At 35.9% G+C, this 7,172-nt stretch overlaps 1 long non-coding RNA gene across 1 annotated transcript in view; it reads left to right on the forward strand.

The window, feature by feature from the left end:
• The window catches only part of LOC309615025, a 511,470-nt gene extending 507,960 nt beyond the window's left edge, over positions 1-3,510 (forward strand). The window contains exon 2 of the long non-coding RNA XR_014236505.1: positions 1-3,510. This exon is cut by the window's left edge and continues 12,935 nt beyond it. This is a non-coding gene — a long non-coding RNA (uncharacterized lncRNA).
• Positions 3,511-7,172: the final 3,662 nt, after the last annotated feature.

The following is a 7,172-nucleotide window of genomic DNA, read 5'->3' on the forward strand; positions in this document are numbered from 1 at the left end:
CCAAGGGGCTGAGGCACTTCGGGTTCTCTTTGACAGACTCATAGCACAAGTGATAAACAGCAGCTACTATGAGTCTCTCCTCACAACAGGTGATACAGGCTGAGGCCTCCATACCCGCAGCCAATGAACAATTTCCCACAGGAGTCAGAAGGTCTCAGAACGGAGACAGAAACACGAAGTTGTTTTTTTGTTTGTTTTTTTTTTAAACATTTTTATTGGAGTATAATTGCTTTACAGTGGTGTGTTAGTTTCTGCTTTATAACAAAGTGAATCAGCTACACATATACGTATATCCCCATATCCCCTCCCTCTTGCATCTTCCTCCCTATCACACCCCTCTAGATGGTTACAAAGCACTTAGCTGATTTCCCTGTGCCATGCAGATGCTTCCCACTAGTTATCTATTTTATATCTGGTAGTGTATATATGTACATGCCACTCTCTCACTTCGTCCCAACTTGCCCATCCCCCTCCAGGTGTCCTCAAGTGCATTATCTGCATCTACGTCTTTATTCCTGTCCTGCCCCTAGGTTCATCAGAACCTTTTTTTGATTTCTTTTTTCTTTTTAGATTCCATATCTATGTGTTAGCATATGGTATTTATTTATTTTTCTCTTTCTGACTTACTTCACTCTGTATGACAGACTCTAGGTCCATCCACCTCACTACAAATAACTCAATTTCGTTTCCTTTTATGGCTGAGTAATATTCCATTGTATATATGTGCCACATCTTCTTTATCCATTCTTCTGTTGATGGACACTTAGGTTGCCTCCATGTCCTGGCTATTGTAAATAGAGCTGCAATGAACATTGTGATACATGGCTCTTTTTGAATCATGGTTTTCTCAGGGTATATGCCCAGTAGTGGGATTGCTGGGTCGTATGGTACTTCTTTTTTTAGTTTTTTAAGGAACCTCTATACTGTTCTCCATAGTGGCTGTATCAACTTACATTCCCACCAACAGTGCAAGAGGGATCACTTTTCTCCACACTCTGTCTAGCATTTATTGTTTGTAGATTTTTTTGATGATGGCCATTCTGACTGGTGTGAGGTGATACATCATGGTGGTTTTGATTTGTATTTCTCTAATGATTAGTGATGTTGAGCATTCTTTCATCTGTGTGTTGGCAATCAGTATATCTTTTTGGAGAAATGTCTATTTAGATCTTCTGCCCATTTTGGGATGGGGTTGTTTGTTTTTTTGATATTGAGTTGCATTAGCAGCTTGTAAATTTTGGAGGTTAATCCTTTGTCAGTTGCTTCATTAACAAATATTTTCTCTTATTCTGAGGGTTTTCTTTTTGTCTTGTTCATGGTTTCCTTTGTTGTGCAAAAGATTTTAAGTTACATTAGGTCCCATTTGTTTATCTTTGCTTTTATTTCCATTTCTCTAGGAGGTGGGTCAAAAAGGATCTTGCTGTGATTTATGTCATAGAGTGTTCTGCCTATGTTTTCCTCTAAGAGATTGATAGTGTCTCACATTACATTTAGGTCTTTAATCCATTTTGAGTTTATTTTCGTGTATGGTGTTAGGGAGTGTTCTAATTTCATTCTTTTACATGTAGCTGTCCAGTTTTCCCAGCACCACTTATTGAAGAAGCTGTCCTTTCTCCATTGTATATGCTTGCCTCCTTTATCAAAGATAAGGTGACCATATGTGTGTGGGTTTATCACTGGGCTTTCTATCTTGTTCCATTCATCTATATTTCTGTTTTTGTGCCAGTATCATACTGTCTTGATTACTGAGAACCATAGTATAGTCTGAAGTCAGGGAGCCTGATTCCTCCAGCTCCGTTTTTCTTTCTCAAGATTGCTTTGGCTATTCAGGGTCTTTTGTGTTTCCATGCAGATTGTGAAATTTTTTGTTCTACTTCTGTGAAAAATGACATTGGTATTTTGATAGAGATTGCACTGAATCTGTATATTGCTTTGGGTAGTATAGTCATTTTCACAATGTTGATTCTTCCAGTCCAAGAATTAGGTATATCTCTCCATCTCATTGTATCATCTTTAATTTCTTTCATCAGTGTCTTATAGCTTCCAGTATACAGGTGTTTTGTCTCCTTAGGTAGGTTTATTCCTAGGTATTTTATTCTTTTTGTTGCAGTGGTAAATGGGAATGTTTCCTTAATTTCTCTTTCAGATTCCTCATCATTAGTGTATAGGAATGCAAGATATTTCTGTACATTAATTTTGTATCCTGCTACTTTACCAAATTCGTTGATTAGCTTTACTAGTTTTCTGGTAGCATCTTTAGGATCCTCTATGTATAGTGTGATGTGATCTGCAAACAGTGACAACATTATTTCTTCTTTTCTGATTTGGATTCCTTTTATTTCTTTTTCTTCTCTGATTGCTGTGGCTAACACTTCCAAAACTATGTGGAATAATAGTGGTGAGAGTGGACAACCTTGTCTTGTTCCTGATCTTAGTGGAAATGGTTCCAGTTTTTCATCATTGAGAACGATGTTGGCTGAGGGTTTGTCATATATGGCTTTTAGTATGTTGAGTAAGTTCCCTCTATGCCTACTTTCTGGAGGGTTTTTATCATAAATGGGTGTTGAATTTTATCAAAAGCTTTTTCAGGATCTATTGAGATGATCATACGGTTTTTCCCCTTCAGTTTGTTAATATGGTTTATCACATAGATTGATTGGCGTATATTGAAGAATCCTTGTGTTTCTGGGGTAAACCCCACTTGATCATGGTGTATGATCATTCTAATGTCCTGTTGGATTCTCTTTGCTGGTATTTTGTTGAGGATTTTTGCATCTATGTTCGTCAGTGATATTGGCCTGTAGTTTTCTTTCTTTGTGACATCTTTGTGTGGTTTTGGTATCAGGGTGATGGGGGCCTCCTAGAATGAGTTTGGGAGTGTTCCTTTCTCTGCTATATTTTGAAAGAGTTTGAGAAAGATAGGTGTTAGTTCTTCTCTAAATGTTTGATAGAATTCGCCTGTGAAGCTATCTGGTCCTGGGCTTTTGTTTGTTGGAAGATTTTTCATCACAGTCTCAATTTCAGTGCTTGTGATTGGTCAGTTTATACTTTCTATTTCTTCCGGTTCAGTCTTGGAAGGTTGTGCTTTTCTAATAATTTGTCCATTTCTTCCAGGTTGTCCATTTTATTAGCATATGGCTGCTTGTAGTAATCTCTCATGATCCTTTGTATTTCTGCAGTGTCAGTAGTTACTTCTCCTTTTTCATTTCTAATTCTATTGATTTGAGTCTTCTCCCTTTTCTTCTTGATGATTCTGGCTAATGGTTTATCAATTTTATCTTCTCAAGGAACCAGATTTTAGTTTTACTGATTTTTTTTTTACCTTAGGGTTCTTGTTTTATTTTTATTTATTTATTTATTTATTTATTTATTTATTTATTTATTTATTTATTTAAATATCTTTATTGGAGTATAATTGTTTTACAATGGTGTGTTAGTTTCTGTTTTACAACAGAGTGAATCAGCTATGCATATATATATATATCCCCATATCTCTTCTCTCCTGTGTCTCCCTCCCTCCCACCCTCCCTATCCCACTGCCCTAGATGGTCACAAAGCACCGAGATGATCTCCCTGTGCTATGCGGCTCCTTCCCACTAGCTATCTCTTTAACATTTAGTAGTGTATGTATGTCCATGCCACTCTCTCACTTTGTCCCAGCTTACCCTTCCCCTCCCTGTGTCCTCATCCATTCTCTAGTAGGTCTGTCTTTTTCCCGTCTTGCCCCTAGGTTCTTCATGACCTTTTTTTTTTTTTAATTCCATATATATGTGTTATGTGCATATGGTATTTGTTTTTCTCTTTCTGGCTTACTTCACTCTGTATGACAGACTCTAGGTCCATCCACCTCACTACAAATAACTCAGTTTCGTTTCTTTGTATGGCTAGTATTCCATTGTATATATGTGCCACATCTTCTTTATTCATTCATTTATCAAGGGACACTTAGGTTGCTTCCATGTCCTGGCTATTGTAAATAGAGCTGCAATGAACATTTTTGTACATGACTCTTCTTGAATTATGGTTTTCTCAGGCTATATGCCCAGTAGGGAGATTGCTGGGTCATATTGTAGTTGTATTTCTAGTTTTGTAAGGAACCTGTATACTGTTCTCCATAGAGGCTGTATCAGTTTACATTCCCACCAACAGTGCAAGAGGGTTCCCTTTTCTCCACACCCTGTCTAGCATTTATTGTCTGTAGATTTTTTGATGATGGCCATTCTGACTGGTGTGAGATGATATCTCATAGTTTTGACTTGCATTTCTCTAATGACTAATGATGTTTAGCATTCTTTCATGTGTTTGTTGGCAATCTGTATATCTTCTTTGGAGAAATGTCTATTTAGGTCTTCTGTCCATTTTTGGATTGGGTTGTTTGTTTTTTTGATATTGAGCTGCATGAGCAACTTGTAAATTTGGGAGATTAATCCTTTGTCAGTTGCTTCATTTACAAATATTTTCTCCCATCCTGAGGGCTGTATTTTCATCTTGTTTATTTTTTCCTTTGCTGTGCAAAAGCTTTTAAGTTTCATTAGGTCCCATTTGTTTATTTTTGTTTTCATTTCCATTTCTCTAGGTGGTGGGTCAAAAAGGATCTTGCTGTGATTTATGTCAGAGTGTTCTGCCTATCTTTTCCTCTAAGAGTTTGATAGTGTCTGGCCTTACATTTAGGTCTTTGATCTATTTTGAGTTTATTTTTTGTGTACAGTGTTAGGGAGTGTTTTAATTTCATTCCTTTACATATAGCTGTCCAGTTTTCCCAGCACCACTTATTGAAGAGACTGTCCTTTCTCCATTGTGTATTCTTGCCTCCTTTATCAAAGGTAAGGTTACCATATGTGCGTGGGTTTATCTCTGGGCTTACTATCCTGTTCCATTGACTTATATTTCTGTTTTTGTGCCAGTACCATACTTTCTTGATTACTGTAGCTTTGTACTATAGGCTGAGGTCAAGGAGCCTGATTCCTACAGCTCCATTTTTCTTTCTCAAGATTGCTTTAGCTATTCAGGATCTTTTGTGTTTCCATAAAAATTGTGAATTATTTTGTTCTATATCTGTGAAAAATGTCAGTGGTAGTTTGATAGGGCTTGTATTGAATCTGTAGATTGCTTTGGGTAGTATAGTCATTTTCACAATGTTGATTCTTCCAATCCAAGAACATGGTATATCTCTCCATCTCTTTGTATCATCTTTAATTTCTTTCATCAGTGTCTTATAGTTTTCTTCATACAGGTGTTTTGTCTCCCTAGGAAGGTTTATTCCTAGGTATTTTATTCTTTTTGTTGCAATAGTAAATGGGAGTATTTTCTTAATTTCACTTTCAGATTATTCATCATTAGTGTATAGAAATTCAAGAGATTTCTGTGTAATAATTTTGTCTCCTGATACTTTACCAAACTCATTGATTAACCCTACTAGTTTTCTGGTAGCATCATTAGGATTCTCTGTGTATAGTATCATGTCATCTGCAAACAGTGACAGGTTTACTTCTTCTTTTCCATTTTGGATTCCTTTTCTTTCTTTTTCTTCTCTGATTGCCATGGCTAAAACTTCCAAAACAATGCTGAATAATAGTGGTGAGAGTGGGCAACCTTGTCTTGTTCCTGATCTTAGTGGAAATGGCTTCAGTTTTTCACCATTGAGGATGATGTTGGCTGTGGGTTTGTCATATATGGCCTTTATTATGTTGAGTAAGTTCCCTCTATGCCTACTTTCTGGAGGGTTTTTATCATAAATGGGTGTTGAATTTTGTCAAAATCTTTTTCTGCATCTATTGAAATGATCATTTGGTTTTTATTCTTCTATTTGTTAATATGGTGTATTATGTTGATTGATTTGTGTATATTGAAGAATCACTGCATTCCTGGGATAAACCCCACTTGATCATGGTGTATGATCATTTTAATGTGCTGTTGGAATCTGTTTGCTGGTGTTTTGTTGAGGATTTTTGCATTTCTGTTCATCAGTGATATTGACCTGTAGTTTTCTTTCTTTGTGACATCTTTGTCTGGTTTTGGTATCAGGGTGAGTTTTATTGATCGTTGCTATTTTTTCCTTCCTTTCCTTTTCATTTATTTCTCATCTGATCTCTATGATTTCTTTCCTTCTGTTAACTTTGGGGTTTTTTGTCCTTCTTTCTCTAATTGCTTTACGTGTAAGGTTAGGTTGTTTCTTTGAGATGTTTCTTGAGGTAGGATTTTATTGCTATAAACTTCCTCTTAGAACTGCTTTTGCTGTGTCCCATAGGTTTTGGGTCATCGTGTTTTAGTTGTCATTTTTTTCTATGTATTATTTCATTTCCTCTTTGATTTCATCAGTGATCTCTTGGTTATTAAGTAACGTATTGTTTAGCCTCCATGTGTTTGTATTTTTTACAGATTTTTTTCCTGTAATTTATACCTGGTCTCAAAGCCTTGTGGTTGGAAAAGATACCTGATATGATTTCAATTTTCTTAAATTTACCAAGGCTTGATTTGTTAACCAAGATATGATTTATCCTTGAGAATGTTCCAGCACTTGAGAATAAAGTGTATTCTGTTGTTTTTGGATGGAATGTTCTATAAATATCAATTAAGTCCATCTTGTTTAATGTATCATTCAAAGCTTATGTTTCCTTATTTATCTTCATTTTGGATGATCTGTCCTTTGGTGAAAGTGGGGTGTTAAAATCCCCTACTATGATTCTGTTACTGTCAATTTCCCCTTTTATGGCTGTTATCATTTCCCTTATGTATTGAGGTGCTCCTATATTGGATGCATAAATATTTACAATTGTTATATCTTCTTCTTGGATTGATCCCTTCATCATTATGTAGTGTCCTTCTTTGTCTGTTGTAACAGTCTTTAAAGTCTATTTTGTCTGATATGAGAATTGCTACTCCAGTTTTCTTTTGATTTCCGTTTGCATGGAATATCTTTTCCCATCCACTCACTTTCAGTCTCTATGTGTATCTGGGCCTGAAGTGGGTTTCTTGTAGACAACATATATATGTTTTTGTTTTTGTATCCATTCAGCCAGTCTATGTCTTTTGTTTGGAGCATTTAATCCATTTACATTTAAGGTAGTTATTGATATGTGTATTCCTATTACCAATTTCTTAATTGTTTTGGGTTTGTTATTTTTGGTCTTTTCCTTCTCTTGTTTTTCCTGCCTGGAGAATTTCCTTTAGTA

Source organism: Balaenoptera borealis (assembly GCF_965194805.1).
Source record: "Balaenoptera borealis genome assembly, chromosome: 17".
NCBI classification, from domain to species: Eukaryota; Metazoa; Chordata; class Mammalia; order Artiodactyla; family Balaenopteridae; genus Balaenoptera; species Balaenoptera borealis.